Genomic DNA, 17,155 nt, shown 5'->3' with positions numbered 1-17,155 from the left:
GGGCCAAGGGAACTTAGGCATGCGAGAGAGAGAGAGAGAGGAGAAGTGAGAGAGCGTGAGAAAGATCAAGATAGAGGGCAAAAGGGGCGCCATACGTGGAGTGGGAGGAAGAGGGAAGTGCAATGGAGACAGGTGGGTGGTAATGGGAAAAGAAGAAGGCAGGGTGCCTGTCTTCTGGTAAGGGAGGGCATATGGTGCCCCCTCTGAGTTCCGCAATACGAGGTCACTGCTTCAGGGTGGGCCTTGTTGGGTTTTGGGCCAAGTATAAACCTGAGCCTCACATCCTCCCAACTTAATAAAATTTTATTCGCAAAATTTACATATTGAATTGTCAAATAATTAGCACGTACACATCCTAGCTCAACCATGGTCGTGGGCTTAGATATCATATCCCTCAATATTATTATTTCTAACCAATTTCAAAACAACCTTACTGTCATACTTCTACTGTCTACTGTGATTCAAATAACTCCTTTTGTCTCTCGATAATTTCTAGCCAAATAATTATTCTACGTTAAGAGTAAGAAAATCCAAATTTTCAATTTTTACAATGGAACTTATACAAAGTTTTGACTTCTTGCTCCTAACTTATCTCAAGCATACTCTACCATGATTAAACCTCTAGTCACCACATTCAAAACTATTACATGAACTAGTTACTATATTCTATTTAACACATTATATAGAACTGTTGCCATTTTCTAAACTGGATTATTAGAATCCTATGGTGCTGCATGCCTATTTATCCGGTAGAATTAGTATATAAATATGGCCCTCAGTGCATGGTCTTTCCCCTTCCATTGCTCCTAAGAAGATGTTTGAGCTATCTGCGCCTAATGCTTTATGGTTTCTGAACTAATTGAGACTCCTAAACATTTTGAGGGCACTCAACTATCTTATAGTCCTGTTGGTCATACTTAAAATAAGCTCCAAACACCCGCTTACGATTCTTGACCTTGTGGTCACGATCATACATAGCACATTTAAAACCATCTTTTTAATTATTCATTTCATAACATCTTTTTTTTTTTTCCCGACAGAAACCATATGAATATTGAGAACCTTTTGTTGCTCGAAATTTCATAAATCCTTTGGAACTCTATTTGCGCTAACCATCGTGAGCCTCAAAATCTCTATCCCTTTTCTGTTTCTTCTCTTCTTTTATATTTGGGGTTTCCTTCCAACTAATTTCCATGTTATTAGCCTTGTCTACTATATCATCATAATTTGTTGAGTGCATTATAATAAGACCCCTTCGAATATATGGTTTCAATCCATCCTCAAACCTTCTAATCCTGGACTCATCATCCGCAACCAGGGTAAGAGTGAACCGCGATAATTTGTTAAATTCAGCCTCATATTCATCCACAATCATTCCTCAATCAATTTTCTTAGCTGGCTAGAAGGGAAATACTCGGAATAGAAGGCGGGGTGAATCTTTTGCCAAGTAACTTGCCTGTAGCCACGAGTCATTATATGCTCCATAGACTGCCACCAATGATGAGCTTTATCATAAAGCATAAAAACCGCAAATCTAACATTTTCCTCGTTGGTGCACTCTCTTGCTTTACAGGCTTTTTCTATCTCATCAATCCTACCCTCAATCTCATGGGGGTTCTCAAAAGCTGGAGAAGCCATCTTCCTAAACTTTACTCCTATGCTCAACTGGACTAGGATTACATTGCACTAGTTGTAGGAACTACTAAGGTAGCTCTCTCCGTTGATGCACCAACCCCACAACTTTCAAAATTAATTCAAGCATTCGATCCTAATGCCAAGCTAAGTTCCCCAATGGAAGTACTAGCTGATCCAGGATTGGCTGACTTATAGCTGGCTAATCAACCACCGCTTTTTGTTGAATATTAGGATTCGTATTCTAATTCAAATGCTCTTGATCCCGTGGGTTCTCAACAATCGATTTATAAGAAATTTTGTCCCGAGAACCTCCTATCAAGTCACTTCCTCTTCGACTACGAGTTCAGCTGGGCTGCATTCTTGATTTCAATAAAAATAAAACACACATCACAATAAAATTCAAACAAAATAATATAAAGTTATCAATAAGAAATCGTACACAAATAGAGACACCTCGTAACCTAATTTCTATCCAACTCTCAACCTTAATGATTAGTCCTAAGGATCCTATAAGCTAAACTCTCATACTGCTTCTCTTGTCTCAACCAATCTTATACCACTATTCTTGTCTTAACTAATTAAAATCTCCAGTGTTTTTAAGCCGAAGCTTTGATACCATTAAATCTATTGTATCCCAAACTGAGTGCATAATAAATATTGTATGCTTGCAAGATGAACCAAACGAACTATCTGAATAACAAATATAATCATTCCATGATAATTTTAAATCAATAACAAAACAATCTTGATCCTCAAAAATTAAGATCTTACAAAAGCTCCAAAAAATTTAGCATGCTTTCCCAAATCTAGAATTTGAGCAACAAAGAAAAAGAATAATAATGAGCTGCCGGCCCAAAAAGCAACATAACACTTTAAAGTAGGTCCAAGCATGTTAATAGATAATAAATCAAATATAATATTATTGACTAAGCAAAATTTCATTCTTATGAAATTTTAGAGAATAATATTTTTTCTTTTCAAAATTTTATTTTTTTAGAAACTAGTACTAGATTCAACATTTGACATAGGTACTTAACCTAATAACATAGGTTAGATAACAGATAAGGGTGCCCAAATACTGCTATGCTAATCAATGATGGTATGGTGTTGAATCTAGTTTCTCATATTATAAGTCGATAGGATCAATATATAATCCTTACATGCAGGGCCATAATAAATCATAGCTATACTAAATAATATAAAAGTATTTTCATAAGTTACCTAGTCAAATTTTTCAAACCATTATTCAAAACAAATTATATATCCAAATTAACTTATTTATGAGAACATTAAATAGTTATTTAATTCGAATACCATTTTTAGAGACCAAAAGTAACATTATTGATAATTTAATAAAACAGATGCAAGAGTCATCAAAACTATTTAAAAAAAATTGAGAAGCATTAAGTCACTTAGCTTATGGATGTCAATAATCAGATAATTTAATCACCTTATTAGGATTCTTCGAAGCTAATAGTCTAAAATCACACACCTATATTCAATCAATGATATGCTAATATTTTAAACTTTATCACATCTTAACTTGACAGCCCTAGCCAAGTATGTGATAGACAACCGCATACCTTTAGGGCTTAAGCCCATACGATATGCATGGCTTGTCATCTCATTTATGCATATTCCCATCATTCCAAACTTAGATAGTGGTACAAAAAAATAAATCTTCTAATACATTTATCTGATAAAATAGTTCACAAACGCTAATAAGGATGAATATACAAAGTTCAAAACAAATTTTATTTCTATCCAAAATTAAGCAAATGATATCTAAAATCCTACGCTCCTCACTACTCACACCAAGTCTCATTTGCTCTTTTGGATCAAGAAAAAAAATAGAAAATAGGAGGGTTAGCTTATAGACTCAATAAATCTCTATTATCTTTGAGAGATTAAGCATAATTTAAATTTTATTTCAATCATACTAATTTGACAAGAATAAGATATATGTACCAATATATTTCTTTTTCAAAATATGCCATGCATAATTATAAAATATAAAAATATCTCTCTCAATCTTTGATGACTATGACCACAATTAGCTCTATGATAAAGCTCAAAAGAGACTAGCCCCTGTTACCCAAAAAGATAGCAATCTAAGTGGAGGGATGAATTGGATTTTTTAAAAATTTCAAACAAATTTTAAATCTAAATAATTATGTGTTTCAAATTAAGCTAATTTAAGTGATTATGGGTTATATGCAATTATATTGCAATGGAATTAAAGTAATAAAAGTAAAGTAAGAATGTAAAGCAACAAGTAAAATAAGTAAGTCAATCATAAAAGGTATAATACAAATACAATCAAATTTATAGTAGTTCGATGCAGTCTCGTACCTACGTCTATCCTCTAAAAAGTCTCTAAAAATTTAACTATAATCTCTTTGGTTATAGCATATTTGTTTTATCCAAAATCACAAATAAATCTAGTTAGTTTTTCCAAATCACTAACCAAAATCATAGATTGATTATTTTTCGAATTTATAATCAATCCAGTTAGTTTTACAGGCTCACCAACTAAAGTCTGTGATGTCCAATTTTTGAATTAGATGGGTCTAAATCGCAAGTTTCTTTCTCCCAAAAAAATTATAAAAAAAATAAAATATAATAACAAAAATTTTAGCACAAAGTAAAAATAGAAAATTAAACTCTTTGAAGTATGAAGAAGATGCTAAAGGATTGCTCTTTTGTGGCTTTGTCTTCTCTTTATGAATACTTGAGAGGATCTGGAAATGATGAAGAATATCACTCTTGAAAGCCCTATGAATTCTATATTTAATTTCTCTCTTTTTTTCTTTGTTAAGTATATTCAATGATGCTCTTATCAATTTGATGTTTCACTCTTTAATTCTCTTAATCTTACTTTTCAAATGATTCTCTAGCTTTTAATAGGCTTGAAAGTTGCTAGAGAACAAGTTTGGACCATTGGAAGGCTTGGAATAGTCGTTAGAAGTAAAAAGTAATCGTTAGAAGTAGTACAAAAAACTAGCTGTTAGTACAGTCTCAGTCTTAGGGTTAACTCCATTTTCTCAAGGATCAACTCCAATTATCTTAGGGTCGACTCTAGCTCTTCAGAAGTCAACTCAAATTGCAGTCTTGAAAATATAATTTTCTGTCTTCTCTAAAAGAGTCGGCTCATCCTGTGCGTCAGTCGACTCGAGCATATGTCAGTCTCCTTCCAACATGTCAGAGTCGACTTTCTTTTTTGGGTCAACTTTTGAACTGCCTAAACTTGATTTTTCTTCTGTTTTAAGTCCATTTCATTATAGGGATTGGTTCCTAACCTTTCGGGGTCGACTCCACTAAGTCTGAAATTTAAAAAATTATCTTTAAAAATCTTGACTTAGCTTCTTTTGAGGAGATCCTTTTCATAGATTAATTCTTCAATTTAAGTATCTAAAAAATTCTACATTCATCTTTGAAATGCATGATTACTACCATAATTATTTAATATTTTATTATCATCAAAATCAATCATAAGGTCAATAATCTTTTCTTTTTCGATGATGATAAAATTTTATGCACAATAAAACATAATGTGTTTCAATTAAATTTACCATCATAATCATGAAGTGAATAAATAAATACTTTAATATATGAAAGTTTCAACTCATCTTCAATTCATCATAAATTTATATGCTCAAGCATTTTATATATGATATTCAAGAAGGCATACATCCACAATATATACTCATTATATATGATTATTTCAAGCATAACTTTTTCAATGTATTTAAATTAAACATTGATGCATTTGAAAAATATCGAAACTCAAGCATATACTCAACCCAACATCATCTCTCCCTTTTTGATAGCATCAAAAAGTTGAAGGAATTAGGATCTAAAAAATATCAACAAAATCAACTCAAGTCAAATATACACACATTCAATTTTTTAAAATAGATTTGAGTTGTCCTGCTTTCAAAATTAGCCTAAGTTCAACCATCAAATTCAGATTTTATAACTTTACTTTTTCTTTAAACATAATATATTTAAAAACAATTCCTCCCCTTTCAAATTTTAACTTGAATTCAGATTTCATAATTTCTTTTCCTTTTTGAATTCTATTTATGAATAATATAGATTTAAAAACTTTTCTCCCTCTTTTTGAATGATTTAGATGAAAAGAGCGAGTTCTCAAATTCAGTTAGAGAATTGCTTGGAACAATAAAAATCTAAGAGAGATAGAACTTTTCAAAACTAAAGATTTTGAATAGATGATTGATCACTGTCGTGGTTGGTCAAAATTAAATCACGAACTTACTACTATGTAGATAGTGTAAGTCAGGTTTATATCCACGAGGACTATGAGCTGAGTTGCATTTCAGTAATTAAGAATAGATTAGAGAAAGAATAGATACTGATTGATTGATTAGAAGATTATTAGAATAATGAATGAGCAATGGCAAAGTAAAATAGAGCACTAATAAAAGATTAATTCAAGTATGAGAGAAAGATCTCAAGATTTCAATGATTTTCTTGTTAGACAGTTGGTACCCTTCCAATATGTAAATAATTAATATATAACCAACCAAGATATAGCCTATCTGGGGAGAGCATGGCTCATACCTGTTGGATCATGGCCCATCTCTTTGGAGTATAGGTTAGTCAAGATTATGTATACAAAATAAAAGGAATCGTGTTTAGAAATAAGCTATCTCAAGAGCATGAACTGTATCTGTAGATCACGACTTGTCCAAGAAGTCATAGGCTATTCTAGACTGTGATCTTATACAAAATAAATAAAAGACATACACAGATATGAAGAAATAAAATCAAGTCTTCTATTGCATATAAAGAAGAAGGTACAAAAGATAAAGAAAAAAAGAACACTACCGTTACAAGCATTACAGTAATTTTTTGAGAAGATGGAGGACTAGCCAACTATGGAGCTTCTTCTTGCTGACATCCTAAGGCTGAGGGGGCACTTGGGCAATAGCTAGAAGGAGGATGAAAGTGGAGGAAAGGGAGATGATGATGCAGAGAAGAAAGAGTTAGGGTTTCTCGATGGAAGAAGATGGGAAATGGAAGGTTTATGGCGTGAAGGCCTTTGTGGAGGTTTGGAGAGGGGATAGAGAGAAGGGGTTTTGGCATGGAGAAGTAGAGGGCTATAGTGGTGTGGAGGCTAGCTAGGCCTTGGAGGAGAACTTCCCTTCCCTCCTCCTTTTATAGACCTTTTTCAAGAGCCTTGCATATCTTGAATTCCTCTCCTTTCATCTTTGTCCTTGCCACCCCAAATCAAATCCTTTAACTCTAAATTGTGCCACCCCCCTTATTGCCTTGGTGTCCTTCCTTCTTCATCCCTCCTGGGTCCACAAGATCTTGCAAACTAGGTAGGTTTTAGCCTCCCAAATAGAGGTCCCCTAGGCACCTTAGACTCTTCCTTTTGTGTCACTCCATACTTGCTCCTTTTGCCCATGCATGTGGATTCAATTTGAACTATTGTTGGCTACCCTTGATCACCTTCCAAGATAGCTCCTTGTTGCCCAAACATGGTTGCCAAATTAGATCTCTACACCAAGAAAAGCTAGGTAGAATCCAGGTGTGTCAGATGTTTCTTGTTGTATCCAACACTGTTACCAACTTTAATTGCTTGTACCCACCTCATCTGAAATCTAATTTAAATTTTGTCAATTATGTTCCTTAATTACTTCTCTTATGATTCTTTAGGATCTAGTTTTGCCAAATTTGAAGCCCTATAGCCTACCTTTCAAGGGTCCTCATGCCAAGGTGTTCAAGAGCAAGTGTGGCCGGCTAGATGAGAGAGATTAATTGCTCAATTTAATTCTTGCACCCCTTGGTTTCTTCTCTAGGCTGATGGTGCCAACAAGGAGGAGATGTGAGGTCCATTGATTACTTGATTAGGCTCTTTTGGTATGAGATGTAGTCTAATTTCGATGAAAGGCCTTGATGCCTCCGAATGGCTTCCCCGTTGAACTGGACTTAATCACTTTTAATTGATTTAAACCTTGAGATATGATTAAGCCCAATTAAGTGTGACCTAACTCAGTTACTTATAATTGGCATAACACATATCATAATTAAGATCAATTAATCACATATTAAGCTAATTAATATGTCAATTTATTGGATTGATCACATCTCCCAACTTAGCTTTTGCTAGCTCATTCTCGTGTAAAATAGATAAATCAGCAGTGTGTACTGACTTATCCTTGAATTAAAAGTTATCCTAGATATTTCTAAAGATAGCTGATACTCAGCTAGACTATTAAATAGATATTTTATTGGATTACTAATTTGACTCAATTAGTGGTTGAGTATTAGCCATAGAAATTTTTGAAGATTTTCTTTCATCAACTCCCCACTCTACTCTTTAAGTCTCTAACTTGATGTGAGCTGGATTTATTATCTTCTTACAATTTAGTTCTCTTATTATTTACTATTTTTATCTCTTTTTTTTTAAAATAGAGTCTAGTGCAATATTTTAGTCTCTTAAGCCTTCTAGCTAACCCTTATAGCAAGCTTTTGGTCAATGACTTCCAAATCAGTTGGCTTTAAGGTATTAGGTGTAGAACATCCTTCGAGCTTACTAACTCGAGTTTAAAAAAAGCTACAAGATAAGACTGACTCTATAATAGGTCTCTTGGCATCTCTATCTTTTGATATGAACCATAATACTTACTTAAGTGAGGGGGTCCGATTATTTAGTGAGACAATGCTAATTTTTTTTTTTTTGAAGATTCTAAGGGGGACTTTTGCATAACTCGACCTTTCCACCCATTCTTCCGTAAAGCAGATTCTTCATTAAGATAGATAGGAAGAGGGTTCTGAAATCACTCTAAAATTTGATTTGGTCTAAACCCTACCATTCATTAGATTTTCTTAATAATTTATCCCTCAATATCTTTAAAATTATCTAGATCGTTAATCACTCATTGATAAGGGTGTCTAATTAACTTCAAATTGAGATAAATTTTGGATACACAAAATTAATTATTTTTGACCATACTTGAGGACTTAATTAAATTAATTATTCCCCCCTCTCCAACTTAATTTCCATTGTCTCCAATGAAAGAAGAGAGAAACTACAATAAAATGCAACAAAGAAGGATGCCACCTGAACTGGATGTGCTTGTTGTTATAGAAAGGCCCTTCATTTTACTCCATCTGGCCTTGAAGGATGTCGATAATGTACTCTCCCTAACTTGTCTAGTCATCCTTATTAAGCTTCAATAAAGTAAAAAGAATTGGGTAATCGAAAAGACATGCAAACACTAGGTTGCCTCCCAATAAGCCCTAAGTTTAAAGTTTTCTGTCAGACTATGTTGATTTTCAAGATGATTCATAGACTGAATCTACCAGATCCACGATTTAATTTGTTCCCCATCACTGATCCCCTCCACATTGGGCTTTAGTCACTGGCCGTTCACCTTAAAATTATTTTCCTATTTTGGATCTCTGAGTTCTATGACTCCATGAGGATATACCTAAGCCACGATAAAGGATCCATCCCATCATGAGTAAAGTTTTTTAGAAAAAAGATGCAACATAAAATTGAAGAGCCACACTTTTTGATTGGGCTCGAATATTTTTCATGCAATGCATTTATAGTAGTAGACTTTAGTTTGAGCCTTATAAATTCTAACACTCTTATATGATTCATTGTGCAGTTCTTCTAGTTCATTCAGCTGAAGTCTCTTATTAAAATGCATATTTTTCATGTCAAAGTTAAATTGCAATATGGCCTGTTGGGTATAAAGTACCCACAGCCAAAACCCTCGGCAGAATCGGCAACGGCACAGCTCCGCCCGGACTCCTACGGGAGCCGGGCTCCGTCGCAACATCAGAACAGCTCCGCCCGGACTCCTACGGGAGCCGAGCTCCGCCGCAACATCAGAACAGCTCCGCCCGGACTCCTACGGGAGCCGAGCTCCGCCGCCGACATCGGAACAGCTCCGCCCGGACTCCTACGGGAGCCGGGCTCCGCCGCCTACATCGGAACAGCTCAGCCCAGACTCCTACGGGAGCCGGGCTCCGCCGCCTACATCGGAACAGCCCTGCCCGGACTCCTACAGGAACCGGGCTCCGCCGCAACATCAGAACAGCTCCGCCCGGACTCCTACGGGAGCTGGGCTCCTCTGCAACTTCAGAACAGCTCCGCCCGGACTCCTACGGGAGCCAGGCTCCGCCTCCGACATCAACTACAGAGCAGCTCCGCCCGGACCCCTACGGAGCCAGGCCCCGCTCTCAGTATGAACTGCTGGTAAGCTCCATCCGGACTCCTACGGGAGCCGGACTTCACCTCTAACTTTGACTACTGGTAAGCTCCGTCCGGTCTCCTACGGGAGTCGGACTTCACCTCTAACTTTGATTGCAGAGGACTTCGCCCGGACTCCCACGGGAGTTGGGTTCCACCCACAACTTTAGCTCTGAGAGGGCTCCACCCAGACTCTTACAAGAGCCGGGCTCCGCTTCCGACATCCTCTGCAGCACAGCTCCGCCCGGACTCCCACGGAAGTCAGGCTCCGCCCACGGCCCCAGCCGCCAGGAGGACCTCTCCCGGACCTCTACAGGGGCCAGGCTCCGACCGTCGCTGAGCTTCAATCAACAGATCCGTGCCCCCTGGCAAGCCACCAAAACGGCCACGACCCTGCTCCACTTCCTGTGATGGATTCCGCACAGCTCCATCATTCCCTGACAAGCCGCAGTAACCATCGCCGCCCTGCTCCACTTCCTGCGGCAGATTCCGCACAGCTCCACCACCCCCTGGCAGGCCACGATAACGGCCACGAACCTGCTCCACCTCCTGCGACGGATACCGGGCGATTCTCCCATCTGCTGGCAAGTCACGACAACGGGCGCTGCTCCACTCCCTGCAACTGATTCCACATGGCGAGCTGCAGTGATGACCACGATCCCACTCCACTACCTCTCGCAATAAATTCCCCTGACCACGGGCGGCCCACTACCAGACGGTTACAGGTGTCGCCATCAATCCGTTGCCCCCTCCGCCTATAAAAGGGGGGACTCAGATACGTTATTCTCTAAGCTCATTTCTTGTCTCAAAACTCTGCTAAATTCTCCGTTCGAGCACTCCATTCTTGTTGAGGAAGAAAACTAACTTGAGCGTCGGAGGGTCTTGCCGGAGCAACCCCACCTTCGGTTTAGACTTTCCTTGCAGGTCCCGGCGGCGACCGCGGCTTCCCCGATCCAGCTTCTCTGGCGGAAGCAGATTTTTGCACCAACAGGATTGGCGCTAGAGGAAGGGCTGTGTCTTCGCAGCACCCTTGTTCTTGAAGGAGTGTTCAACGGAGCCGTCTCCGACCGCCTCTCCGTCACCCACTCCTAATCTTCCCCCGCGAGATCAGCACTCGATGCCTCCGCGCAAGGCATCCACCCGGCGGTCTACGGCCTCCGCGGCCAGATCTCAGGCTCCGGCCTTCCCTCCAGTTTCTCAGCCTCCTCCTCCTCCCCCTCCGACGGCGGCGGTCGGCACGGAGCAATTTGACTTGCTGGTGCAGCAGGTCAAGGGCCTCGTCGAAGCCGTACAAGCGATGCAGCAGCAGCAACCGCAGGCATCGGCGCATCCGAAGTGGGTGTCTCTGGAATGCCAGAATCCGACGGCGGGGCGGGCCACCTGGGCCAGCCGCCCCGTCCTTCCCGGAAAGGCGAATCCGAGGGTAGAGAGCCCTCAGTCAGATCACGACTCCACCCCTGGAAGATCCCTACTCCCGTTCTGCCAAAGGACCCTCGAGACTCGAAGTCGAGAGAATTTCCTAGACCGGAGGCTCCAGGAGATGAACCGATGGATCGAAGAACTCTGCCACGCACCTCCCGCTTATGGTGAGGATATTTGCACTGACCCTCCCTTCTCCCAAATGATTATGCAGGAACCGATCCCGTCGAACTTCAAGCTTCCCCAGTTCGAAAGCTACGACGGGACGTCGGACCCGGTTGATCATCTGGAGGCCTTCCAAACGATGATGCTGCTTCACGGCGCTCCTGACGCCATCTTGTGTCGGGCTTTCCCGTCTACTTTGAAGGGAGCAGCAAGGAACTGGTACTCGGCTCTGAAGCCGGGTACCATATTTTCCTTCGATCAAATGAGCCACCAATTTGTGGCCCATTTTGTCAGCAGCCGGCATCCCCGGAAGGGTTCGGAGTCCCTCATCAACATCAAGCATAGGGAGGGGGAGTCCATACGGGCCTACGTCAACCGCTTCAACATCGCGGTGTTGGAGGTCCGGAACTTGGACCAGTCAGTTGCCATGGCCGCCCTGAAAGGTGGCCTTCAGAAGAATGATCTTTTGTACTCCCTGGAGAAGAAGTACCCCAGAGATTTTGCTGATCTACTGGCTCGGGCTGAAGGATACGCCCGAGTGGAAGAAGCCTTCAAAATGAAGGACGAAGAGACAGCAAGGGAGCGTCAGGCGGGAGATTCTAGTAAGCCCGCAGTTGAGAAGAGGCCAAAGGAAGCCCGGCCTCGCTCCCGATCCCCTCCTGGACATAAGCGCGCCCATACTCCGCCCCGGGCACGCAGGCAGAGGAGCCCGGACAGCAGGTTTCGGTGGGGTTCCCCACCAGGGAAATTCTACAACTATGCCCCCCTCAACGCCTCGAAGGCCCAGGTGCTGATGGAGGTTAGGGAGCAGCTCCCTAGGCCGGAGAGGATGCGCACACACCTCGGGAAGCGCAACCCCAACAAGTTCTGCCTCTACCACCGTGACCACGACCACGACACGGAGGAATGCATCCAGCTCCAGGATGAGATCGAGGAGCTCATCCGGCGAGGTCGACTCGACAGATTCGTCCGTCGCAGGCCTGAGGGTAGAGAAGACCGGCCAAGAGCCCTCCCACCGCCTGAACCGCAGAAAAGGGAGGAGCAGCCCGGGGACCGGCCTCCCATTGGGACCATCGACTCCATCACCGGAGGGCCTCAAGGAGGAGCGGGAAAACTGTAAATGTGTCACTTACTATTTCGCCTTGAATCTACTTTTCTTTTTAGCTAACATGCTCCTCCCACCTAACGTGGATGTATTATGACTGGATATGATCCCTTCAAAAACACAGCCATGTCAGGAACAGGAGGAGAACCTCATCCTGACATGAGCAAGGTCAAAGGCCCGGTTCTTTTAGACCGGATGGGGGGAGAGGCCTCACAACGCCCTAATGTGCCCCCACAGCCCTGTTAGGGACAGGAGGAAAACCTCGCCCTAACTTGAGCAAAGTCAAAGGCCCGGTTCTTTTAGACCGGATGGGGGGAGAGGCCTTACAACGCCCTAATGTGCCCCCACAGCCCTGTTAGGGACAGGAGGAAAACCTCGCCCTAACTTGAGCAAAGTCAAAGGCCCGGTTCTTTTAGACCGGATGGGGGGAGAGGCCTTGCAACGCCCTAATGTGCCCCCACAGCCATGTCAGGAATAGGAGGAGAACCTCGTCCTGACATGAGCAAAGTTGAAGGCCCGATTCTTTTAGACCGGAGGGGGGAGAGGCCTTACAGCGCCCTAACGCGCCCCCACAAGCCAGGTGAGAGGCCTTACAGTGCCCTAACGCACCCCCACAAGCCAGGCGAGAGGCCTTACAGCGCCCTAACGCGCCCCCACAAGCCAGGCTGGTAACGAGAGGAGAACCTCGCGCCGGCTCGAGCAAAATGGAAGGTCCGGACTCCTACGGGAGCCGGGTTTCGCCGCCAAGGAAGACTTCACCCGGACTCCTACGGGAGCCGGGTTCCATCGCCGAGGAAGACTTCACCCGGACTCCTACGGGAGCCGGGTTCCGTCGCCGAGGAAGACTTCACCCGGACTCCTACGGGAGCCGGGTTCTGCCGTCGAGGAAGACTTCACCCGGACTCCTACGGGAGCCGGGTTCCGCCGCCAAGGAAGACTTCACCCGGACTCCTACGGGAGTCGGGTTCCACCGCCAAGGAAGACTTCACCCGGACTCCTACGGGAGCCGGGTTCCACCGCCAAGGAAGACTTCACCCGGACTCCTACGGGAGCCGGGTTCCGCCGCCAAGGAAGACTTCACCCGGACTCCTACGGGAGCTGGGTTCCTACGCCGAGGAAGACTTCACCCGGACTCCTACGGGAGCCGGGTTCCGCCGCCAAGGAAGACTTCACCCGGACTCCTACGGGAGCCGGGTTCCACCGTCGAGGAAGACTTCACCCGGACTCCTACGGGAGCCGAGTTCCACCGTCGAGGAAGACTTCACCCGGACTCCTACGGGAGCCGGGTTCCGCCGCCAAGGAAGACTTCACCCGGACTCCTACGGGAGCCGGGTTCCTACGCCAAGAAAGACTTCACCCGGACTCCTACGGGAGCCGGGTTCCGCTGCCAAGGAAGACTTTGCCCGGCCTCCTACGGAAGCCGGGCTCCATCCGCTACTTCGGCAGCAAGGGTTAATAATGGTGGCGAGACTCGGCCGCATGACAAGGTCGGATGAAAGGAAAGAGCCCCCCCCACGACGGCATCTACGTCAAACAAGCCAAACGACAAGAAAGGGTCAACAGATGACAATATCAGTGCTACGCGTGGACAAGGTAACACAAAGCGCTTTTTTTTTCATTTTCGATATACGTACTACAGGGCCAGGACGGCCAGGGAAAGAAGGACAAAATGACAAAAAGAAAATAACTACATAAAGACAAAAGAGCTCTAAGGAAGCCCTGCTCCCTCCGACCTAGGGTTGTCACCTCCATCCCTCAACCAGGACTGCCTCAGGTTCTCCATTGCTTCTTCTAGTTCTTCCTTCTTCCGCAGCGTATCTTGGAGTGCCTGACAAAGTTGCCGGCTCTCAGCCTCCGCTTCTCGACGCCACTTCCGCAAAACTTCGGACTCCACCTCTGCGTCCGTGACGGCCTTCCGCTCAAGCGCCAGTTGGATTTTCACTTGTTGCAGCTCGGCTGTCTTCTCCCCAAGGGAGACAGAAATCCCTTCGACGGTGCCTCTCAGGGATTGGAGCTCTTCGGTATCTTGGGCGGAAGTAAGCTGCGCCCTAGTAACCAGCTGCCTCTGAAGACGAACGACCTCGTCCGCCGCCTTCCGGAATCTCCCTTTGTACTCTTCCACTTGCCGGTGCCAGCTGGTCCACTGCACATCATGGCTCATCTCAGCGTCTTGAAGCTGCTTCTGGAGGTCGAAGACCTTTTGCGACCACTTCTGTTCATCATCAACCCGTGCCAGGAGCCGGGATGAGTTCCCTTCCAGCTGGCCGATCTTCCTCTTCGCAGCTGATAGCTCCACCTTAAGGGCGCTGATCCTGGCTTCTTGAGCCCAAGTTCGGTCGCTGGCGCTTTTCTTACATTCCTCGAGCTCCTTTGTGAAGTTTGCCTTCCTCCGGCTGTAATCCATGATGGCCTTCACTTGGAGACTCCTAAAGTGGGCGGCCTCAGCGGCGGCTTCGGAATGACATTCTCTCGACTTACGGAGCTCGCCCTCCGACTTCTTCAACTTCTTTGTCAGGTGGAGGACCTCCTTTTTCAGCCGCTGGATAGTTGACTTCAGCGGGACCCCCAGGGGCAAGGGAAGTGCTTCAGCAGGGCACTGCCATCGGAAGGTGCAAGCGTCAAAGACCGACTCATTACAAGAAGAAAGGCAGAAAGGAGGAGGAGGGGGAAGGAGAGACCATCCACAATAAGAAATTCGACTTTATTGATTAATTTTGAAGACAAACAGAAAGGAAATATGGCGACAAAATAAGGGCACAAGATCGGAGGTCTCAGACCTCAGGGGCAGGAGGTGGAGGACTCGGTGCGGGGGGTGCGACTGCGGTGGCGACGGACGAAGGGCCGGCCTCATCTTTAGATTCCTCAAGAAAGCCGAGATCGAGGTCTGGGTATCTGCTGGCCACCTTCTCTTGGCAGAGCTCGAACCCCTTGGTGAACGCCTCCTGGCCGAACTGAACGTTCAGTTCCCTCATCTCCGTGGAAGCCTTAAACTTTTCCACCGCAAGGGCCCTGACCTCCGAGACCAGAGCCGGAGTCTGCTCGACCAAATGGGCGACCTCGGCCTCCGCCTTCCTCACTGACTCCTCCAAGATTCGTCTCTCCTCCTCCCGGGCTTGTCTCTCCTCCTCCCGGGCCTGCCTCTCTCTCTCCAGGGCCTCCTGGAGGGCGGCTACTTCGGCCGTCTTCGCTTGGAGGCGAGCAACCTTGGCCTGACAGCGTTCCTCCACCTGGAGGAGGTCCCTTCTCATGCGGCTCGTCGCCTCGACATAGGCGAAGAGCTGGTGCCCAATCTGCAAAGACGGATAGAGAATTACAACAAAGGCCGAGTGACCATGCAAATAAGCATCCGCTTACCTCAAGGAAGGACCCCAAAGAATCCCAAGCCCGCTGCTCAGGATCGGCGCGGTCGATCCTCTCCACGACGTCGGACAGAATGCAGCCATCAAGCAGCCGCCTGATCAGGTCCTTGTCGTTGAAGGGGTTCTCTGATCCCCCCTCGGAGCAGACGGACTCGTCTGCAGCAGCTCGGTGGCTGCTCGCCCTGCGAGCCACCAATTTCCTCCTCCTCCCCGCGGCGGGCGCCTCCGTGGGGCGGGCCCCCGGAACTGGGGCCCCAGTCGGCGGGCTCCTTGAGGAAGCTCGGGGGGCTGCTGGCTCGGCATCCGAAGGAATGTCGATGGCCGGGGTCGCCTGGACGGGCACAGCCAAGCTCGTCTCCTCCGCCCTGGCCCTCTTCGCCGATCCGGAGGCCGTTGCGCCCTTCCTCTTCTGAGCTCTCATGCCCTTGGCGAGCATCCGCGTGGCTTCGGCGTCCATTGCTAAAAAAAAAAAAAAAAAAAAAAAGAAGAAAAAAGAGAAGAAAAGAGAGAAAAAGAAAAAGAAAGAAGAAGCGACACCGATCAGTCCAGAGTAAAAAAAAAAAAAAAAAAAAAAAAAGAAAGGAAGAGAAAAGAAGAGAGAAAGAAAGGGAAAGAAAAGAGCGGGAAGGAAAAAGTAAAGAGAAGAAGAAGGAGGCAAGAAAAGAAAAGATAAGTACTTGCTGGATCCTGAGGGCTCAGGCCGATGTTGAAAAGAAGCTGCTCCTTCAGAAGATTAGGAAGGGAAGGAGCGGGTAACTTAGAAGCTTCTGGGCGGCCTGGAGGTCGTCCTCTCCCAGGCTGGGAGCCCGACGGATGGAATCCCTCAGAGACCCCCAGGGGGCAGGCCCAGTTCCAGGGTCGGGCAGTAGACAAAGAAAATTTCCCCTTCCAATTATGAATCGAAGAAGGGGCGCCCTTCAGCAACCCCTTCTTACCAAACTGGGGGGAGAAGTACCACCAGTCCTTCGCCGAAGGATGGCGTTTGAAGGTGTAAAAATGTCTGAACAAGGAGAGGGATGGCTGGACCTCGGCTATGTGGCAGAGGAGAGAAACCCTATCAAAAACCTAAAGGAATTCGGGGCCACGGAGGTGAGAGAAATGTCTAAGAAGCGGAAGAAGGCGGCAACGAAGACAGAAAGCGGAAGCCGGAGTCCGGCACGGAACGCCTCCTGATACAACAGAAGCGACCAGGAGGAGGAGCGCTGGCCCGGTCAGAGGGCCAGGTAGCTCCAGGTCGTA

The sequence above is a fragment of the Elaeis guineensis genome, chromosome 1 (genome assembly GCF_000442705.2).
Source record: "Elaeis guineensis isolate ETL-2024a chromosome 1, EG11, whole genome shotgun sequence".
In the NCBI taxonomy this organism is placed as follows: Eukaryota; Viridiplantae; Streptophyta; class Magnoliopsida; order Arecales; family Arecaceae; genus Elaeis; species Elaeis guineensis.
The sequence above is the reverse complement of the archived record's forward strand: the minus strand, read 5'-3'. Positions refer to the sequence as shown.